The following is a 21940-nucleotide window of genomic DNA, read 5'->3' on the forward strand; positions in this document are numbered from 1 at the left end:
TTTATCAACTTTCCATTAATCTTTTATTCTTATACATGTCTCAATATGCTCCGTATTTAAGCGTACATTTTATTTGCAAAATTGAGAAGTCTTAAGGAAGAAGAGATTTACGCTGTACTTGGAGTGATGCAAATACTTAAGTGGAAACTAATCGTATACAAATGAGAATCTGAGCATCGGGTTAACAAAGACGTGTGGTGCAACGTATTCGCAACGCGGTGATAAACCTCGCGGACGAGCTTATTGAAGCTCGCGGGTATGGTCGTAGAGGGTGCGGGTGAATGTTTTCAGGCGGTGGTAGTAAAAGTGGCGCGGTATGGTACCGCGTTTCCCTTTGTCGCGGAGCGGCAAAGGGTGGCGTGGGGCCACGTCCACGACACCGAGGTGGAGGGGTACGTTTTCATTGATCCACCCTGTGCTACGGAAGCGCACCACGCAAGCACTCACGAGCCCTGAACGGAGCATTGATCTCGCCCCGTGCCGTCTCGGTGGTATCGTCGCTACGCCACGGCGTAGGCTCGCATTCTCGAAAGGAAAGGAAAAAGAAAAAAAAATTGCTACCCCGGTGACGATTTCGTTCGCGGCGGTGGTGACCAGTGATGGTCGTAACGTCACCTCGGTTCCCGCCAGCCAGTCCGAATCGTTCTCGAGGGATCGTCGCGACGCTAGTCTCGGCGCGAAGCGGATTCAGAATCGCGACGCGGCTTTACAAAGCGCAGGGTGGTCGACGAAGTGGCGGGGGTTAGTTCGCGTAGCGGATCGCGAATGAGGTGTAGCGCGCGTGGAGCGGGGTGATTAGTTTTCGCGGAGTCCGCTGCGCGAAAGACTGGCGCGTGGCGATGCAGTAACGGTCCGCGTCGGCTCGACTGATCGTGACAGTCGGTACCGAGGAGAGTCGCTTTCGCGGCACGAAGTACGCATAGCGTAGAGGATACGAAGGGTTACCGAGGGTACGAAGTACCAGCGAGAGAGTTCAAGGGTGGACTCGTCGAGAGCGGAGACCTCGGGCTTGGCGTAACCAGCGAGCGACCCTTCGTGCCGGCCGCGTTGCTCCGAGGGTGAGACGTGAAGACGTCGAACGTCGGGCTACGCCAAAGGGGTGCAGAACAGCGCCAACGGCGACGGTTCGAGGGAGAGGGCGAAGGAGGGTCGAAAGAGAGAGACGGAGAAAAATAGAAGGGGAGGAAAGAGAGTGGGCGAGAGTGAACAGTGGTAGGTGGTGGTGGAGGTAGAGCGAAGGAGGACATAGCTTCGAGGGAGAAGGAACGCGGCCGCTGAGAGAGGGTTGAAGCGAGAGGGATAAAGAGAACGATCGTTCCCGTGTGCGCGCGCGGGCGTTCGTCCGCGTCTAATTTCGCGTGTGTTAGCGCGCGTGTGCCTGTGGTGCCGCGTGTCCGTGAGCGTATGCACGCGCGTGCGCGCGCGCGCACGCGTGGAGTGTGTGGGTGCGTGTGTGTACGTGCACGAGCGTGCGGCGCGGCTGTGCGGCAGTGAGAGTTCCGAGGAAGGAACAAAGGGAGTGGAAAAGAAAGATCCGTCGATCGGCTTAGAAAGCAGCTAAGGGTGGCGCAGCGCGGGAGAACGGCGCCGAGAGAAGTGATAGCGGACGCTTACGTGAACGGATTCTGGGGTGTTAAGGAGAACAGCCCCGCGTCAACACGGGCGACGCGGCGCGCGGCGGCCGGACACGGACACGAACGCGTCGACGGGCCTGTCCCCCGAGGAAGGGACCGTCGCGCGCAACGCGATCAATTTTCGTTGCGACGCGCGGGCGGCTTAGACCGTAGAACGGACGCGAGACGAAATGACGAGGCAACCGAGGTACCGATAACCGGCCGGATAATGTTGTCGCAGAGCAAGTTTTACGCTCTCTTCATCCACTACACGTTCGTGTAGCGCGAAACGGGGCGGGTCCTTGCCGCTGCGGTGAAGAAGAATAGAGGAGAAGGAGGAGGAGAAGGAGAAGGAGAAGGAAGAAGCAGGAAGCAGAAGAAGAAGAACACGAGGGGAAGGAAAAGGTGCTGTCAGTGGGGGAGAATAGAAACGAAAGCGAAGCGAGAGAAACGGAGAAGGGAAAATCATTCGAAACTAGAGATAGCACCTCGTACCAGCCGTGGTGGTCGCCATCGTCGCTCGAGGGCTGAAGGAAAAGAAGCAAGAAAAAGGAAAAAGAAAGACGGAATTCGTGGCGTAACCGAAGGAACGGAGAGGGGCCGTACACGCGTGTATACACGGCGGCACGCGCATTATATGCACGTAGGTGGAGGGACATCGTGCGAGGCGGAATTTTAGCGCTACACGTCTCGTCGGTCGTTCTTCTTCTGCATCGTCGGTGTGAAAGTGTAATCTTAGTGTGTCGTCTCACGGTGCTCGGTTGTGCTACCCTTACATCTCGAGCAAGGCCCGCGGAGGTATCCCAGAACCCGCCCCCGCCCCCGCGCCCTCCCTCTCTCTCCGCTCTCTCGACGTCGCAGTGCCTCTCTTCTCTCCATATCGCTACGTTGCGCTTCTCTTTTACGTTCGCAGCGGTGACTATCTACGCTGGAGAGTGTTCGACCTCCTCAACCGTAAGTGTCAACTCGAGTGTACGTCATGTGTGCCTCCACCTAGGCAACAACAAGAGCGTTCCAAAGTCGCCTTGTTCTTTTCTTAAATCTTTCTGCATCTTTCGAACATATCTCTCTCTCTCTCTCTCTCTCTCTCGTTCGACTCTCCAAGCTGGAGATAGATTGTGTATCTTCAAACCAGATGAAAGTTATCAAACCAGAGAAAAGTGAGCGAATTCACTAGGTGTTGATCAATGAAATTATAAATATTCTAGTGAATTTGTTCACTTTTGTCATTTTTATCTCATTCCAAAATGCACAATTGAAGTCCTGTTTAAACAGTTCGCTTCCACGTAATTCATTCCACGAATTGTCAAAGTGGCTTGTGCAAACTTGGCTGTCGCGTTCCGTTTGTCAAAGTTTGTCAAGTTTCGAATGTTAAACGTAATTGAGAGACTATTGCATTTTTCTCTAAACAATTAAAGAAATTGCAGAATTGTTGCAAATACTGTGAGAAAGTCTGACCTATTCTGTTATTTCACGAATATTTTGCCATTTGGTACAAGATACTCTAACTGTTTTTTTAATTCTACTGGTTAAAACGTAACTCATTTTGTTACTAACATTTTATTTAAAAACGTTTTCCTCTAAAATTTTATAATTTCATCTATTAATGGAAGATCTTCTTTCTATGAAAATTTTCTTATTTCTTAGAATATTTTTAATCATATTGGCTGAAATAAACAACTGATAGGGTTAAATCACATCGCGCGATTGTTCGTCTTGAGACGAATGATGTGAAGAAATCTGTATATATCAAATTACGTTGAATTACGTGCACTGAGAGAAATGATTTTGTTATAGGAACAAATCAAGGGAAAACAAATGTGATATTTGTTAAGAAAAAGCGATCGATTAGTTACTATTGCAAATTAATTATTTCTCATTCGTCAATGTAACATATAATCAATAGTATCGCTAGCAAATAAAAGACTCATATATATACATAGAAGTCGTAGACGGTCACAGGGTCTCAAATCGTAAGCAATTGACCAATTCTAGTCAAGTATTCTCCCTATGTTTGACTGTGATTGGTCAGTTTCCTACGACTTAAGACCCTACGATCATCTATGATTTCTATGATAAACGATCCTAAAGTTTATCTAAAAGATAGGTTAGGTTTTATATAGTTTGCTTCTATTACTAATAATTAGTTGGTATAGCAGACTAGTAGCAATCACAACAAATCAATTTTGTTGTTACATATTTATCGATCACTTGTTAAAGGTACTGGTGGCGCGCGCTTGTTAAATTAACAAAATCCTTTCTCTCAGTGTGGTTGCGTACAAACTTCGACAAACTTCCGACGAACGATTTTCAGAATTCTACGAAGAAATTGTAATTTTTATAAAAATTTAATATGACGTTTCCATTGTGCTCAATTATTGTGATGATTCTTTTGTTCTGTATCATAAGTAATGACTTGTTATTTATATGAGTTCCGATAATCTTCAAAATCTAAGATACTCAAATATATGTATAGTGTCCGCGGTTATGATGTTGCATACGATAAACTGTTTGACATTAGGACTACGGGCTTAGCTACCGTAAATATAACACACGTAAGCAAGCCATAGAAGCATACGGGGGCGTACATTATAATGATACATATTAATAAGATAATGGCTGGCACGTAACGTGGGAGTAATGATATATCCATAAAAGCACAACTGATACATTTAAAATAGTGCAAATCCACGAGTTTGGCATTCGGTGTCAGTAAGAATATAGCAAACTCTGTTAGAGTGGTTTCTGACTGGAGAACAGAAGTGATCGAAAATAGAATTTCCAGACACATTATTAAATCAGAGTTGCTGACGTGTTTGAATTAAATAACCAGATTAGCGATATATTTTTTTGGTTTAGCGGTACTTATGTATCAACGAGACATTTGGCCTTAGTACTTAAACCTCTAAGAAAATGTTGAGAAGTAGTAAATTTACATTTGAATGAAAGAAACTGTTATTTAATAGCTATTATTATTATTTCTACAAAAAAATGGTAATTTACTTTTAAACTCTATAAGATTTACTCTCGTTAGAGTTTATATTTCTATTTGTATCAGTTCTAAAAAAATATGACATGACACTTGCATTGCAATTTTTTTTTATTTTAAAGATTTACTTTCTTTAAACGTGATGGTAAAAATATGTTAGATATTGGAGTTATACAACGTTATAGCGAAAAGTTTTCCTGGGTCTGACTATAAGAGAGTCGCCACGTTGCGCGATGCAGTGATGATCGAAGTGAAACGTGTCAACCGTGAGTAGACGCTACGTCTGACCAGTCGTTGATTCGATCACTTCCACTGGCGCGTGCGATGCGGCGGCGCTCGCGACGTTCCGTGTAGCTCGACGGTCCGCGTCGGCTGCGTCGACTCGCGGTGTACGTCGCCGTTTACATCGGTAACGAGGTCTCGATTACGAGGCGCGATAGGACTGGCAATCGAATTGCCAAGGTGTATGCCACAGGGCCCCACGTATATTGCCGCGCATACGTTTAGCGTGACGCGCGGCCCTGCCGTGGCTGCCATTCCCGATATATCGATCGACGTTGCCGCGGTCAGGGATCGGCCGCGCGCGCGACGAGCTCGTGGGTGACGGTGATCGGTACGAGGACTATGGCCAGTATTCGTAGGCTGGTATTCATCATAGGCTAGTATTCATAGTTGATTCTTATATTTAAGATTGTCGTAAGCACAGTCTTAAGATGTTATGAACCAATCGGAGAGCTGTATTCAGTATTAGTATCTTAAAACATTACTTACAATAATCTTAAAATAAGAATAAATTATGAATACCGCCCATAGTCCGTTTTTATGTCTCAAATATCACACTGGTGCAAATTCACATCAGCTAAATCATCTGCAATTACCAGATGATGTCCTCTTTAAAATTTTTGGAGTGGAATCTAATTCTAAAAAATGACAAAAAGTAACAATTGAACCAGTATTGAAAAAGAGTGACTAAATTGTCAATTTTTAAGAGTGATTTATTCTTTAAGATGACCCTACAACGATTGGTAATACTGATCAGTGATATTGAATCAGTAATACCGACAGTGTTAATATTTTCAGTATTTTTACAACCTTACACGATCAGTATTATTGACAATATATTTCATTTTAGTTTTACATACATTATCTATTATATTACATTGTGACATACTATGACATGAATCCTAATAAAGCGATACTGATACTCGAGAATCAAAATCCAGATCACCATCAGTTTTATTCTACGTCAATCCAATCAATATTAACCACACATGATCAGTAATGTTATCAGTACTTATTGATACTGATAGTATTATTGACCATAAGGGCCACTTTTAGAATTAGATTCCACTCCAAAGATCTTAGAGTTTTTCAAAAATTTCAATTTTCATCAAAATAAATTTTTTGATGATAAAAATTAAGGTTTCTTAAATGTAAAAATCGACTATGAATACCTGCCTATGTCCTATGCCAGAATATACATATTATGGTCAGTAAAAGTAACAAGTACAAGTGATCCATTCTGTTTATATGCACTTTTTATATATGTTTTATACACGGAAAGAACGGTTTTGCTGAAATATCTAATATCTGAATGTAAATCAATTCATTTTTTTGGTTCAAAGTAAATGGAATTTATATTAACGTATGCACTTACAATTAGTAAATAATAATGTAAATTTAAGTCATGTTTAATACATCTTCTCTCTTAAATTGTTTCACTTCATTATTTTAATTAAATTGATGACATATTGAGTAGGATCAGTGGCAACCTATGGAAATAATTAAAAGTAATTCAAATTAGGTATAATTTGACATTATGAATTTAACAATGTAAGATGCTCAAACTGGTTGCTATAAAATGTCAAAACTTTTCGCAGCATTGTTCAATACAAGCTTAAGTTTTCTATATAATTATTTTAGTGATTCGACAAAATTATTTTCGGATCTGTATTTAACGAAATTTTTATATACTTCAGAAAATTCTTTCTGCGTGCCATCAAAATTGAAATCTATTTTTATATGTATTTTTATAAATAATCGTACGAATCAACGGCCAGAAAATATAAAAATATAAAGATGTAAAAGAATAATCTTAGATTTAAATTTTTCGATGAAGCATGGAAAGAATTTGTTGAAATATTAAAAAATTTATCTATATACTATAGATTAGAAAATAGTTTTGACTATTACATCAATTATGTAAAAAATTTAAGCATGATAAGCAATGCTGCGAAAAGTTGTGATATTCTCTTGCATAATTATTTTAATAGTCCAATAAAATTATTTCCTTTTATATTTAGTTAAATTTTTAGCTAAGCTTTTAGCAAAATCGTTCTTTTCATGTATTAATATTCATACGCAAATTTGTTAAATGCCACGTGTAATGCTACTTAACGATACCTTGAAAAATTTTAATTAAACTGGAAATTATAAGACTCACGCAAAAAATATTATAAAATTGTGCTATTTATACTCTTCAAAATTCACAACTTTAAATCGAGATGCCCTATTCTTATAAGATCTAACTTCGCCAAATCCTTTGGGGAAATGATAAAGGACTTTGTCCTCGACACAATCAAACCCACGTGACCTTCGTAAAATTTTAAAAGTTGAAACGGTACACAGTGTTATTAGACATCAAGCCTCGCTTTGATTGAATATGATCAAAGCTTCTTAATTAAAGGTTTTGGTGCCCAATAATATTTTTGCTTCACTTAATTGTGTATCGAAAACTAATTACCGACGCGCGGACCATATTACTTATGATAAACGCTACAAGGACAACAAAGTCAGTTAACGTCAATTCGATTGGCACAATCGATCGCGTCGCGATTACGGCAATGATTGTGACATGTCTGCTAGCTGGTGACCTTCCTCCGCGCGAAAATTGTCGGTCAATACGAGCTGCACGATCCGCTTAAGAGCCGCGCGATGGTATCGATCACGGTGCCGTGCACGACGACGCTTCGGAGGACTTTCTCCTGCGAGGAAACGTGCGAGTCGCGTTGTGTCGTAACGATATACATTTTTCTCGAACAGCAGACCACAGCCGTCCATCACTTTTACTCCCAAGTCGCTCATGCGCGAGTGACGCGAGTTTTTTTATTATCTCGCGCGATCGCCCGTTTCTTGCCGAGTGTCTTGAAGCAGGAAAAAAAAGCACATTAGCACCTGTTAAGCGATTTGCGTTCCGATACCCTCGCGGTTTTTTGCTCCAAGGGCATCTCATTATCTGCTGTATGTGTTTAAAGTGTATTAAAAAGAGGATGTTTCTAGGAATTAATTTCATTAGCGTGGAATTAGTTTTGTGCGAAGATGATAAAATAATATTACGACGAATAATATTCTCCCGTCTGGACAAGGAAATCAAATCTATTTTTAGATATATTAAGAAATTCTTCTCTCTCTGTCTCTTTCTCCTCATTACCGAAGTTTACGACAGATTTGGAATATTTTGCGAAATGCGATTTTTCCTGTCGAAGTGAGCTAAAGTTTAATTAAATTGGGTTTAAACTCGCTATAATCGTTTAATAAGAGTGTCACAATACACGATGGCACCTTTGTCTCGCGGCATACTTGAACTTATAGCGATTCGATTCGCTGCGTAATCGTGCGTGAGCAGACGTAACTTACGTCATCATCCATTGAAGGCGACACAGAGGCGCGAGAGCGCGCGTCAACCCTCGGCTCCTTTGTGTGACACAACGGCACGGATATTCCTATCGACGTAACCCACACACACATGTGTACACGGGGGCGAAACACCAGGCGGATTCCTCGATTCCGCGCATACTCGCGTGCCGTTTCGCATTCCGCGCGTATAGATGTACGAAACGGGGCGAAACGTCAGAATAATTGATACGTCGGCCGCGAGATAGTTCCTCGAGATCCCTTAAAGTTTGATAAATCATCCCTCGGCATAAATAAACGATCGATAGGGCGTAATGTCAAGGGTCGCGTCATACGCCTCGCGCGCGATCACCGATCCGTACTAAAATAGGATTCAGTTCCGCGTTAAAGAGCGGCATGCTCCGAGAGAAAAAGGGGAGTATCGGGATAACGCGCCCTGGCTAATCGTTCCTCTTTTAACGCATCGAACGCGGCGTAGGAAGTGCTCGACGAGGAGTTCGCATGTAACGTCTTGTGCGATTATATAAAACTGTCCGCTGACATTTTATCAGCTGATATTATTTTTGTTTCCTTTTTTTGCTGCTTCTTTACTATACTTTTGAAAAAAAAATAACATGAACGGAAGAAAGATTAATTTCTATACATTGCCAAGTGTATGTACACACATAGAAAAACACATACTGTACATACATAAGTAATAATTAATGTTTCAAGTATTTCAAGTTCGTATATCCGTAAATCTATCATATCTATATAAATTAAAATAAACTTATAACAATTATATGGACTCTCCAATTTAAAAGCAAACAATGAACAAGAGTTAAAAGGTTAATGAAAATATAGCGTGTTCATAATGTGCAGATTCGTTTTTAGAAGATTTTAGAATCTTTATTGTATTATACAAGCAGGATGATAATGATGATATCTTTGTAATTGATTCCAAATTGAATTGACTTTGAAGTCCTCCTCAACAATAAAAATACAGAGAAATAAAAAATGACTCATCAGTCCATCAAGATAAAATCACTAGCAGATTCCCAAAAATGAAGTAGCGTCTACTTTCAAATTACACATTATTATAAAACTGAAAATCTAGTAAAGTAATAAGTATCAAAGTGACTCACCTTAAATATCAAATTTATTTAAAATGTGTGTATCATATGAGTTAAGAATTCAGAAAGCAGATATAAAATTCGATGATTTGTCAACAGTAATTGTATTACTACATCGAAATTAAACAGGAATATTATTTTCTGATACATAGCGCAGAATGAGGGCGATTTACGAAAGTTTGTTCTTCCGTTCAGGACTAAAACTCACTTAATTTCTGTGATGAGTAGACAGGTCTTTTAAAAGTGCGCGCGCAGAAAAAAGGGTGCAGCAGCAATAGCAGCAGCAGCAGCAGGAGGAGAGGGGTTGGGAGAGAAGAGGGTCAGGTTTTACGGGGCGAACGAACGCAACAGGTGCGCTACGCTTCCCTTCATCCGCGTCGTCCTCGAGTACAAGTGTACTCAGACGAGTACAAGCGCACTCGGGAATAGAGTTGCACCAGTTTCCTGTACGTCGATAATTCTCTGTCTCCCCTTAGAATCACTTCTGGCCAATTTGAAACAGTTGTACTTTATATCATGTCTTTCTATTCTATTAGCGACCAACTATTTATAAGGGATACAATGCGTATTAGGATGTTAGATATATCTACACCTCTCCGTCTGCCAGTCGGTCAGTGAATGATGCAAATCAGATGTTTTTGCAGACAACTTATTCTCGTTTGAATACTTAGACGGTATTATTATATAATTTAAAAGTGATATCTCTGTGTTAAGTTTACTCTCTAAATATTTTGGAGTGAAATTTTACTTCAAAAGACTGAAAATTGAGTCAGTCTTGAACAAGAGTGGTAGATTTTCGCTTTTTATAGGAGTGAAATTTCATTCTTTTGGAGTAAAATTTCGTTTTTTTTTTTTAGAGTGAAAATGTGACTCTGAGGAATGAAGTCTCATTCCAAAAAAAGAAGTGAGATTTTATTCTTTTGGAGTGAACCTTACTCCAAAAGAATAAAAAGTCTGGCTCAATTTTCACTTCAAAAGATTTAGAGAGTATTTTCAGTATAAATATAATGATTTAACGTATCCGTAACGCGGATTATGGACTAATGCCCGTCTCTACCAATGTAGATTAACTATAATTTCGGTTCAATTTGTACTTTATCTTTTTCTAATTCTTGAAACTACAAAAAGATAAAGAGATAGTTCGAATCAAAAGATTAAAATTAAACTACATTTGTACGAGCATAAATTGGATTAATTCCGACATTTTTTATCTCGGGAAGGAGGAGAGGGTTTCCCTTAATGAAAATTAAGGAATTTAATTATAGGAATGATAAAGCTTAGATGTAATCTCTACATTAGGATATTAGTACAATTTAATATACTCTGAACGTGTGTTATAAGAAGGTAATCTTTTTTTGTGTGAAATAATCGGCTTTAGTGGGTCAAAGAGAAAAATAGACATAGAGATAAGTAGAAAGAAAGTAAGAGAGAGAAGGTGAAGAAAAAGAAATAGGTTACTATGGATGCTAAAGTAATGCACTATGCGGGCTGTTTTCTAAACCGTGAAATTTCTCGTTATCTGCTATTATTCTGCACTCAGCACAAGTCTATATTGTATTAACCGTTTAGAGAGTTTAAAGTGCCATCATTTGTCAGTGCAATCGAAGATTTATCTTGGTCATTATCATAAATCAGACTTTCATTTATAAACATGAATCCGCAGCTATAACTCGCGTTTTTTATAATCCTCTGCATCACGATATTATTTACAATAAAGCAACAAAAAAGAAGCACCAATGGGACTCACAAACTGCATACTATCAATATTACACCTACAATTTATTATTTTTCTTCAATCTCGGAGTAATATTTATGTTAAAAGTAGAGCACAATTATTCCTAACTTTTTTAAAGTGTAAATAATTAATCTTTTCGCTTGTTCATTAAAAGAAAGTCTTAATAAGTTTAGCTTTCAACTTTACGTTAACAACATTCTCTCTTTCTCCTCATGATTTTCCTGTTTTAACTGTATCTGCATTTAATTAATTAACTTCGTCGTGTTTTCTCTACTTACGACAACGCGTTCCGTCGCGCGATTACAAACGGAATGACGAAACGCAAATTTCGTGCGTGAAAGAATTAAAAGCGCGGAGGTGGTATTCTACCGCGGAAGGGGGTGGATTCTTGGAAGCGCAATGCCGAGCCGAATCGTCAAGAAAGTCAAGCGGGGCAGGCAAGCGGGCAATCGATCGATTGCCCTCGCACGAACGCATGGCCCTGTTTTGCGCTATACTTCGCATCACGGTATACTTACTTCGTCTTTTGTGGGTCGCGTCAGTGCAGAACGTCGCGAATGCAACGATATCCACATATACGGACTTTGTTTCTACTTCGCTGGCACGTAACGTCCGCTCGTACAACACAATGTAACAACCGAGTCTCTACTGCATTTTAAGATATATCCTCGTAATAGATTACTCGCTATAGAGATTTTCATATCTCGCGTGCCCACGCGACAGCATGAAATATTTTCCTTCCTTTCTTTCGTGTTCTTTTACGCCTCCCTTCTCGTTTTTGCGGAGTCTAAAATAGAAATTAATAAAACGCTAATACTAATACCATTTCACAGTTTCATACGAAAGAATATTTGATATATCGCGTTTAATGCGCCGCAGGCTTTCGTTTGTTTGTCTGATCATAAATAGCCATCACTACTTAGCGACCGTAATTGCTTGACGTAAATACGTATTTTGCCGCGATCGACAAAATATTTCCATAGAAAATATGAGATGCTATTTGTTCATCATTGCGTATATTGAAAATACATGTAATAAAGTCATTTAAATTGTACGTAAAATTATAATGAATTCAATTGAACGCATGCATATATTCAGTGCGCACGAATATAGTCGGTGCACATTATAGTCGCCGTTTTTCAACACGAATCGATGTAAAAATGTGTTTAAAATAAATATAAAAACGGGTTAAATCGTAAATTTCTTAATATATTTTATTAAATACTATTATGTAAAACATATATTTTATAATGCGAAATATTTTTATTTCACTTTTATACTCACAATCAGATTAAATCAGTGTACAACAGTTTTGATATGCATCGGTGCGCACTATTAATTTATGTCCAATTGTATTCGCTATTAGATAAATTTATTTATTTATATTTAATTGATAAATTAAATATAAATAGATAAATTTATATATTTATACTTAATTGTTATAAATATTTTATTTAAAAAAATATATATATCATGCATTTTGATACATAACAATATTTTATTGATTGTGCAATTGAAGTATTTGTTTCACACCATATTCTTGATTGTGCTATTTGTAATTAAAAGTAATTGACTGCATTGTAAGAATTATATTTAACCTATTATTCATAAGAGAGTTGCAAGCATTATGTTTATTTAAAAATGAAAACATTTACCAATGTAGATTAACTTTAATCTTGGTTTAACTTTTCTTATCTTTCTTTAGTTCTAAGAATTAGAAAAGATAAAGAATAAATTAAATCGAAATTAAATTACATTACAATACGTTCATAGAAATGGATATAAGAATGAAATTGTAAGCATGTTCCTGGAATGCATTCATGCTTGGGTTTTCCCACGCATTGGTTTCTTGTGGTGAATCAAGCATTTCATCGAAATCGTATGAATTGGACGAATCATTTAATCGATCTAAATAACGGGCACACCCAGTCAACATCACTGTCGCCATGTCAAATACGTCGACGCAAAGTAATTTTCCTTCACTGTCGTTCTCTCATTTCGATCGGCTAGCTCTGTAACCATCTTCTCTATTGCATATAAGACACTTACGGAATATCGAACATTTCACGCGTGTAATTGAATCATTAGAAATTATGCAGAAATTTGCCGACGAAGTTGCAATTTGCGCAATGTAACGCGTCACTAAAAATATTATAAGGAAATTTATTTTTTAAATAATTTGTAACATTTACCAAAACGTAAATGCTTTATTTCACTAATGCTCAATTTCACTAATATATAATAGATCAATTAATTAGTTAATTATCAAGGGCAAACTTAAGTAACATTAATTAAGATTACTCTGCCCTTAATAATCAAGGTGGTAATAAGAAATTAAGATTATTTATTGATTTATTCATGTAGATTGGCTCGATTTACCTTACTTTTTTTAATTCTATGAATTAGAAAATGCTAAAGACATTAACTGAGAGTGTGAGATTTAAAAAACTACATTGGTAAAAATGGAGTGTTAAAAAGTGTGCGTAGTACAATGACTCATCTCTTATTCAAAATATTCGTCGCACAATTACTTTCATCGCAGTTGAAATCTGCGGCAACGCAAGTTCTCCAAGTTTCGCATTTACGTAAATTGAACAACTGATCTTTTCTCTAATAGAACGTTCTCCGTTTTCCGCTTCTCGCTTTGTCGAATTTTTTATTTAATAGAAACTGTGAGCCGCTCTTCAGTGGATTAAATTACGTAAATGTGAAATCTTGGAAATCTGTATCGCTACAGATAAACGTTCACTGACGGAAAAAAACAATTTTGCTAAAGTATCTAAAAATTTAGATAGATACAGATCTAAAAAAAATTTTGTTGGATAATTAAAATAATTATGTTGTGGGGGGAAATTCAAGCATGATGAGCAAGTTGCAAAAAATTCTGGCAATCAGTTTGGGCGCCCTTCATAATTATTTTGACAATTCAACAAAATTTATTTTTAGATATTGCAAAACTGTTTTTCCGTGTGTTATTTGCGTCACAAAAACCTGTGCTAATTTACACCAAACATTATCGGACTACTGTCATACGTTGGAGATATTTCAATTCGGATGACTTTAATAGTCACCACTCGATAGAAAAACACGGAAATAAATCTTAGAAATAACGAGTCTTTTCTTATCTTCGATCCGGACTGTCTCGTAAACTTTTTTTTATTCCCGCAGCTGCGAGTATATTTCAATATCCATCTTGTTCTCACGCCTACAAAGTGTTTTACATGCTTGAATAAGGGATTAGCAAGTATTATTAAAGTGAATACGTTAATCAATAGTTTAGTTTAATTTTATGTAATTGATAGCCTCATATAATAAATTTAATAACTTTCTATTCACATTGATACTTCAAGTATTTTGATATTCCGATTTATCCGTAAATGCGTGTGGGATAATTCACATGCGACACTCTTATTTTGCGTGTGAAAAATTGAGAACGCAAACGAGTGTACGCATTTTTAACAGCTACAACCGGGAAAAATATCTCGTGTAGTGATTGATATCCGGATATCTAGGGAGCAAATGAACTTGTCTATTTTAGTGCATGCATCACCCACGTCCTCTGCTCATTTCCAATTCTGACCCTTTGGGGATCTCCGATTCCTATCGCCGATGGCGATTTAATAATGTAAATTGTAACGTACGCACGTACGACTCCCACGATATTTACATTCTTTTTTTGTTTTCCTCCTCTGCTGCTTTTTACGCTGTCCTGGCATTGGCAGCGGTGGAAGGTTCGGTGCGGCGACGACGACGGTAGCGTCAGCGGTCGTCGTCATGACAACGTTTTTCCGCAACGTACCCGGCCTGGTTCGTGACGTCACGCGACGTCGGCGTCGGCGTCGCCCCACCAGCCAGCCAGCCAGCTATCGTCGCTAGCAACTGGAAGGGTTTTCCTCCACTCCAGGGGTGGTTTCCGGTGGCGCTACCGTGTAGGGTCCATGAATATGGCGATACGCAGAATGCCAGGCTGAACTGGCTGAATGATTCACCTTCGCCTACCAGTGAGCATCTTTGAAACGTCCGGTACTCGAGGGAATAACTCCGATCAATCATTGGGAATCGACAATTTTGTGGAATTCCTGTCTCCAGAATTGCGTTTTTCCCTTTTAATATACTTCATTTTTTTTATATGTTCCTTTACATATTCAAAATTAGTAGCATCCTTCGATGTTTAAATTTTTGAGATTTTTGCAAGAGATGACTGAGGATATTGTCCTCTTATTTTATACGTGATTGATGAACATTTTTCAATAATGTTGTCGCGCGTGTGAAACTTTGTGGCATCATGAATTTCCGTCGTCCCAAATTCCTTTTTAAAACTATATTTCATATAAACATCGTAATTCGAAACTTTTCAATATAATTTGTCAAACTTTGTCCTCTCGATGCAATAAATCGAGTTGACAATTCCGACCCTTTTTAGAAAGAGAGTCTAGTGCAGAATACAAACAACTTGCATTGCAGTTATTTATTGCATCCTTAACATAAGACACACGACACGTCTGTCGACGATAGTTCGAAACAAATCGCGAAAGTGCAACGAAGATATTGAACATCGAAAAATCTTCAATTCAAATAGTTCAAGATTATCACAATTGTAATACATAATTCATGAGTTTTATATATATATGTATGTTAATGGATATGCAGTTTGAATTAAAAATTTGTTGCGCTATATATCAGAGCGAATTAAAATACACGGGAAAATGATATTATAATTGGAATATATCGTAATTGTTGAAGATATCAGAATTTAAAATAAATATTGAGGTATCTACCTCCTGTTGTCAGGTCATCATTCTGCTGTCTTCGAATCGCAAGTTAACATTAGAATGACTGATGGTACATTTGACACTGTTAACTATTTTAATTGTTTTCTTTTTTTGTATTAAGTATACAGAACAGAATATTAAAAATATGTAAATGTAATATAAATAGTTCTAAAAATACAAATAATAATAAAGTCATGTACAGAATTAGATAAGACAGCTTTGACATCTCTGTCATATCAGATCTGTTTTCTATAGCTAAATTAATACACATTTTTAGAATTTAAAGTGAAATAGATATATGTTTGATATTTGATGAAAGCGAGAAAGAAAGTTCTAGTACAGGAATAAAGAACAGCCATTTTGCATGTAATTGCAAACATTTTCCTGGCGGTTGTATATAAAATTGATTATATAAAATATTTCTGTACATATTTTTCGCCGCTTTTTTTCTGACATTACAGACTCAGTAACATCATACGCTGTATGATAATACGTGTATATTAATTTATTGAAAATATGCCGAAACCAAAATTGTTATTAGAAGAAACGTCAAGGATTGCATCGCCGATAATTGACTCGTCTGCGCCGAACCGTGTCTCATTTCCGTGTGTATGTCGGAATTGAAATGGATCGCGTATAGTTTTGTACGACTAACGCCGCGGATGTATTCACTGTGGCTATTTATTGATCCACAATCCAGGCGAACGACGCACTGAAAAGTGTTTTGGTATAATGCTCTTGCGTTCCGTTCGGCATTAATTCATTCATGATAATTTATCATAAATCGAATTCCATAAACCCTCAACGACCGCAAATACATCAAATTTGGCCGAGATATTTTATGCATAATAATCTTGGATTTCTCAGTAATGAATCATGAAATAAAACCGACATCGCACATTTTTTTAGTGGACAGATCCTTAATTTGCATGAACTACTATATTGAAGTATATTTCACTCGACATCCCTTTTATCTTCTTATATATTAAAATTCTTGGTTAAATATTTCCTCCTATTTCATATTTCATACTCTGCGCGTGTCTTACTTTTACAGTTAATATTTTATGTTAATTCTTGAATTTTATATTTTTCCTATAGTTTTACATAATTCTGATTATATTTAACGTTCTTCTGGTTGTGTTATATCTGTACGCGTTTTTTACATTTAAATAGATGCAAAAAAAGTAGACAATTTTTGTAGAAGCGTTATTTTAAATAAATCGAGAGGCCAATTGGTTACAAACGTGAAACGAAGTGAAGGGTGTATTTGCGCTTTGGATAGCAAATACGAAGGGTCAAAAAGGGAATCGGGAAACAGTAATTTCTTTCAGAAATATTACTCGTTAAGAGCTCGGTGTAGCCGCCCGTTTCAGTTACCGCGTATAATTTCTCGATGAAGGCCGATTTGTCGCAGATATAGTTGACCTCGTTTCTTCTTGCTTCGCACGCTGGCAGAGCGTCGCTTTTTATTGCATTTCTATATCCGTGAAATACAACCTCCGTTCAAGCGTACATTCGATACGTACTGTATTGACTAATTAATTTCATGGCTTTTACATAATACTAATACTATTTAATTAGAAAATCTTCTTCGCTATTATCCCATAATGTATTGCGAGTATGTGAGCGAAAAAGGCCATAAGTCAAATTAATATCAAAATAACATTAATTCAATAATCTCCTTTCGATCTAATTGATCCTTTCGTGAGCATAAAGCATGTAGTACGGTTTCGAAGCTTTTGTAGAATAATTATAAAATTTCAACCGCGCGATTTATTTGATGAAATATTAATAAAGCAGAAAAAATTGTAATAATTCATTATTTTATTCGTTATTTCCTTGGAAATAACAGGAAAATTTGATTACCATTCCATGCGTGTATTTGTATAGCGTTCTTGTCTTTTTCGATATATTTTGTGCTTTTGTAATATTACAAAATCATGGCCACGATTAAAATATAAGCAAATGGAAATGATTGCGCGCTGTTATGCTTTCAAACACTTCGTGGAATTTTGCAATGAGCGAATAAAATCATATATCTCTAACGCGACTGCGCAAATTTCACATTACGAGAGCTAAGTGTGGTTAAAAAAATATGCATTAAATGATTCGAGACACGCGATTTGCGCGTTGACCATCTCACGAAGTTATAAACCATCGATTTCCTTCGTAAACGGAAAAACCACAGGATAACTGAACAATATAAAGCACGATATACTTAAAAATAACGTAATTGCTCTTACTGCTGCGTATGTATTAATGTCTAATTAGTACCGAGAATATCGAAACGCGAAAGACGTGCTATGCAACGACCGACGACTCTATCATTTTTTTTTTATTATATTATACATATAGGTAGAAACAAAGTGTAGCTTGTTCCATTTCTGTGATTTATTTTATCTGGTAACACGATATCATTAGCCAAGATAGTCAAATGTGACGTTAATTTAACGAGACAAATAGAAAATATCTTTTGATTTATATTCACTTTCGCAATTAGTACGATAATTGGATTAACAAACAAGTTAAAATCGTACCTAGTTGCGAAACTTTGCTATTAAATCCTTCAAATAAAATTTACAGAAGCAATTTAATAGTACGCGTTCATTTTACTTGAAAATTGTAATGTATAAATATATATATATATATATATAAAAGAATCGAGATGTATACGAATTTATCCATTTATCGTCGTGCATCAAAAATTGTCAATTTAATTCGTATTATTTCAGTAGTTTAATTGTGTTTATAAGTCCTGAAAACCAAATTCAGCGCGCAGTTTGAGAAGAACTACAAATATGGAATTATATATATGCAAGTTATAGCATATATATAATTCACATTAAAAAAAAATTTATTTAAAATATTAAAAGATCTAGCTTCGACCGGTATAGGCTTCTAGTTTATCGATTGTGTTCTCACATGTACGGTCTAAAAATGAGATTCTTATTGTTTATCCATTTAATTGACTTATCTACTTTCGATGATATGCAATATCTATCGGCATATGTTTCTGTATTACCGTTTATATTGGCATTTAAAATGTAAGGGTTGATATGTGCATTTAAGTAGATCGAACCTTGCAATGAAAATGTTCTACATAGTAAATAAGAAATATATATAACAATGGGGATTAGTATTGTAAGTCTCATGAAAAAAAGAACGAATTTAACAAATTCACTTTATGAATAACCACAATTTCTTCCTTAATAAAAAATCATTAAAAAAATTTTTTACTTAAACAATTATTACAAGATAATGTTTACATCATAAATATTCATAACATATCATATTCTCCTAGCAATCTTGAAATTTGTATAATAAAATTTGTATAATGTAGAAACAGATTACTAAAAATTTGGATTCCGATTTTAATCCTCCAAAGCTGACTATTGGATCAATTCAATCATAAATCTCTTTGTAATTAAAAATATCAAATAATTCAATTTTCTTTATGCTATATTTATACTATAAGAAAGTTTTAATTGTTCTTATTAAAATATACTTACAATTAGTATATTAATTCTTTTTTATACAAGTTATGTCATTTTAGTTCCTTGAAATTAATTAATGCCTTTTAATTAACATAAATTAACTTTTAAGTAAATAGGTGGTTTAAAGATACGCAAGTTGGTAAGTAGGTTGGTCATAAAACCTAGAAAAAGTTTAATTTTGTAGTCATATTTTTTACTAGTATATTATGTTATAAATTAATTTTACGTTAGTTATACCTTTATGAGATAAAGGAAAAATTATGGACTTTAAGATTGAGCATCTGGGTAATACGTAATTTTATTTTCCTTTTCCAGAATAATTTTTTTTCTAATAAGTAAAAGCTTTGAAAGTCGAGAGTCAACAGGAAGAGTAGGACGGCTATACCCATAAATATTGGAGAGAACTTCCGCGTGTCGAACTCCGACGTTCGACATAGTACCGGCCGACATAGTACCCTCTGCATGTGCGTGTTTCACTGGCGAACAACAGCCCTTTACTCTTACTTTTCCTTACATTGCGTATCACCGGGCCAGGCGCTCGATGCCGCGCCGCTGCCGGCGATGCATAAGCGCATGTGACCGAGTTTCGGCGGAATATGATCGACCGCGCGAAACTCGGTCAAAGACCACCGACACCTTTCCGCGACTCTGCCTGTGTAGGGGTGCCGGCACGATTTGCGCGAAATTCCCTCCCCGTCCGCGAGCGTGCGGACGTCCGCAAACGCGATCGTTTATCACTGCATGTGTTTATCTTGGCGATTCGCATCCTAATCGCAAAAACCTGCCTGAAGGGAAATTGATCCATGTTTCTCCCAGTTTCTCCTTACTGGGAGGTTAAGCCTCTCTGCGGCAGAAATACAATCCTTCACATTAGTGCAAAGGAAGGATTTTATTCGTAAACGTGAATATCAAATGTTGTAATTAATATTACAAGTGAGTAGAGATGTAAAATTACCGTCAAATTCAATTTAACAATTACTTACGGTAAAATTACGGTAAAATGGTAATTTATTGGTAATTTATTGGTAATTTTGATAAAATTTGTTGTTTTTTTTTACAGTTTTATGCATAAATAAGTTTTATTTATGTTTTTCACATTAATGCATAATATGAAATAATATTCTTCTAACATTCTCATCGAGAATATAAATCGCTGATAGAATAATAATAGAACTGTTCATTAAATCTAAACATAAAATCTAATCGATGCTAAAATCCGTTTTGAATATGGTTCCCTAGAGATTTGATACAGTGACTAAAAAATAGAAAGCGATGCAGATTAAAAATTCCAGTATTTTTTTTACATAATTCCTCGTTTTATATTTTAACTGAATTACTTAAAATTATTCTATATTTCTATTCAGATATTCCGGCAGTAGTGCAACTACAGAAAGATTATTTTATTTTTGATATGTAATTGTGTCTTTGTTTTTACTTTAATGAAAACTTTAACAGTCTAGTCGCTAAAATATCAAGCAAATAAATGAAAGTTTCATGCGGGGTCTACAATAGAAGTCGTAGAGGTCGTAGAGTCTTAAGTCGTAGAAAATTAATGAATCACAGTCGAATATGAGAAGAATAATCGACTATGATCAGTCAATCTTTTATCTAGATCCTAAATCGCCAAACTTTTTGTTTTATTTTCAAATATATAATAACAAATGTTTAATTTTTTTATAATCGTTTCATTTTGTGAAAAATATGTGCAATAGATTTTTAAATTCTAATAGTGTACTCGTATCTATACAATAAGAATATTTTCTATCAAATATAATTTTATAAAAATATTTTAATTTATATTATGTATGAAAATATTTATGCAGATTTCGCGGCTATATAAATTCCAGATTTTTTATATTAATTAGGGGAAGAGGATTCGGCGCACTCATCTAGTTTCTGTTTTTGTTGCAGATAAAAATCGACCGACTCGAAGACTAGACTATGTTATTTCGGATAACGGATTGATCGCACCCGTCGCTTCATTTACACGTGAGTATGCATTTTTCGAAGGAGTGGTAGTCCATTTGCAGGAGTAGCTCGATTATTCGGTGACATTACTCACTAATGATTTCCACGAGGCCTCGCAATATTCAGAGAAATACGCTAATCACGTTCTATAATTAAGACTTACGTCAGGTTGAACATATGACCTTATGCTTAAAATCGTATCTGTCGCCATTGAACTTTCGCAACTTTGTACTATGGAAAATGTCGAAAACACAGTGGCATAATGTCATTCCACGAAACCAACTAGTTATTTGTTACATTTGCGCTCTCCTGACAACATCGGGATTACGATATCTTCGGTCTTATCGCAACGCAGCACTTGCTCGACTCCTCTTAGGTCGGACATGAAAAATCTTGGTTCGCGTTGGACGGTCCCCGACATAGCACGCACTGCCGCAGCGCGTTCGTCATTTCTCGTCGCCATTTCGTTGGAACGAGATTCAGGTAGCAGCAGCAGCAGCAGCAGCAGCAAGAGCAGCATCCGTAACAGGAACAAAACTAGAAGTAGCGGTAGCACCAGCGACAGCAACGGCATTAGCAGTAGTAGCATCAGCAACAGCAGCAGCAGTAGCAGCAGCAGCAGCA

At 36.9% G+C, this 21940-nt stretch overlaps 1 long non-coding RNA gene across 1 annotated transcript; it reads left to right on the forward strand.

The window, feature by feature from the left end:
* The first annotated feature begins 1293 nt into the window (after positions 1-1293).
* LOC108728325 (uncharacterized) lies at positions 1294-21928 on the forward strand. Its single transcript, XR_001936884.1, has 3 exons — positions 1294-2567; positions 21260-21337; positions 21693-21928. It is a non-coding gene; the product is annotated as an uncharacterized lncRNA (long non-coding RNA).
* The last annotated feature ends 12 nt before the right edge of the window (positions 21929-21940 follow it).

Source organism: Mycetomoellerius zeteki, unplaced genomic scaffold, assembly GCF_001594055.1.
Source record: "Mycetomoellerius zeteki isolate Tzet28-1 unplaced genomic scaffold, Tzet1.0 scaffold61, whole genome shotgun sequence".
Taxonomy (NCBI): domain Eukaryota; kingdom Metazoa; phylum Arthropoda; class Insecta; order Hymenoptera; family Formicidae; genus Mycetomoellerius; species Mycetomoellerius zeteki.